This window comes from Colobus angolensis, unplaced genomic scaffold (assembly GCF_000951035.1).
Source record: "Colobus angolensis palliatus isolate OR3802 unplaced genomic scaffold, Cang.pa_1.0 Scaffold21, whole genome shotgun sequence".
NCBI lineage: Eukaryota > Metazoa > Chordata > Mammalia > Primates > Cercopithecidae > Colobus > Colobus angolensis.
In genome coordinates this window covers 3,325,231-3,326,655 of record NW_012115266.1, presented here as the reverse complement: position 1 = coordinate 3,326,655, position 1,425 = coordinate 3,325,231, and the positions used below count along the sequence as shown (strand labels likewise).

The window sequence follows — 1,425 nt, the reverse complement described above, 5'->3', positions numbered from 1 at the left end:
GTTCTTTATAACTTCAACCACGAAATGGGGAGTTGATGTCAATTCAGGGTCTTCAACCTTCTGCCCTTGGAAGGGTTCCTCCTCATCATCAAATGATGGGATGCTGTTGTTAATGTTGAAAGTGACAGTGATTTTTTTCCTCCTGGCAACTTTCCGCACTAATTTAGCATCTGTCCCATTCAGTTCCGGCTCCCAAACTTCAGACATCTTAGGAAGGGTTTTATGCTTCTGTATTTTCCTTTCCTCCTTAATTTCATCACTCAAGAAATCAGTAAAAGCTTTGTCTCCTTCACACGCCGCACCCCCAGCCGCAGGCTCAGTGCCCGCGAGGCGGCAGGAGGCCCGGCCGCCGAACCCATGCAAACTGAGCAGCCCAAAGGGCCGGGCGCACAGCGGGGCGCGGGCTGCAGGAGCTGCCGGAAAGGCGCGGCACACATGGGGCACGCAGCGCCGCAGTGACAGCATGGTGGAAAGGACCCCGAACACGTACAGATGCAAAGGACAACCCAGGGCTAGGCGCCCAAAGTACCCTTTTTTTTTTTTTTTTTTTTGAGCCGGAGTCTCGCTTTGTCGCCCAGGCTGGAGAGCAGTGGCTAGATCGTGGCTCACTGCAAACTTCCGCCTCCTGGGTTAAAGCGATTCTCCTGTCTTAACCTCCTGAGTAGCTGGGATTATAGGTGCGCACCACCACACCCAGCTAATTTTTGCATTTTTAGTAGAGATAGGGTTTCACCATGTTGGTCAGGCTGGCCTCGAACTCCTGATCTTGTGATCCGCCCGCCTCGGCCTTCCAAAGTGCTGGGATTATAGGCGTGAGCCACCGCGTCCGGCCAGTACCTTTCTTTATCTTGGTCATATCAAAGAAAACAAACTATTTTTACAACTCAGTTGCAAGATGAATACTCTAAAGACAGAAATATATAGGAAACAATTCTACCTTTTGAAACTTCTTTTCTGAAGTAATTTTTAATTGAAGGATGGAGACAGGCCAGGTGAAGTGTCCCACACCTATAATGCCAGCGCTTTGGGAGGACAAGATGGAAGGATCGCTTGAGCCCAGTAGTTAGAGACTAGCCTGGGCAATATATTGAGACCCCCATCTCTACAAAAAATAAAAAAATTAGCCATGCGTGGTGGCGCATACCTGTAGTCCCAGCTACTCAGGTGGCTGAGGCAGAATTGCTTGTACCCAGGCATTTGAGGCTGCAGTGAGCTATGATCACGCTATTGTGCTCCAGCCTGGGTGACAAAGTAAGACTGTTTCTAAAATAAAAAATAATGAGGACTTAAAAATGCTTGCTTGCTAAATGAAGTGATCAGAGGTATTCCCCTTTTCCTTTGTAAATTGTCTTGGCCCTCTGAATCTACCTTCCAACTGTCTGTATCCTTAGATATTTAACAGACTTCTGCTTTTGCTCTGTGACC

At 48.1% G+C, this 1,425-nt stretch overlaps 1 protein-coding gene and 1 pseudogene across 1 annotated transcript in view; one reads left to right on the top strand and one right to left on the bottom strand.

Moving 5' to 3' along the window:
* LOC105512327 (chromosome unknown open reading frame, human C11orf80) overlaps nucleotides 1–1,425 on the top strand; it is an 82,737-nt gene that overhangs the window by 3,480 nt on the left and 77,832 nt on the right. The gene's annotated exons all lie outside the window — the stretch shown is intronic.
* Nucleotides 261–1,425, bottom strand: part of LOC105512312 — an 18,311-nt pseudogene continuing 17,146 nt past the window's right edge.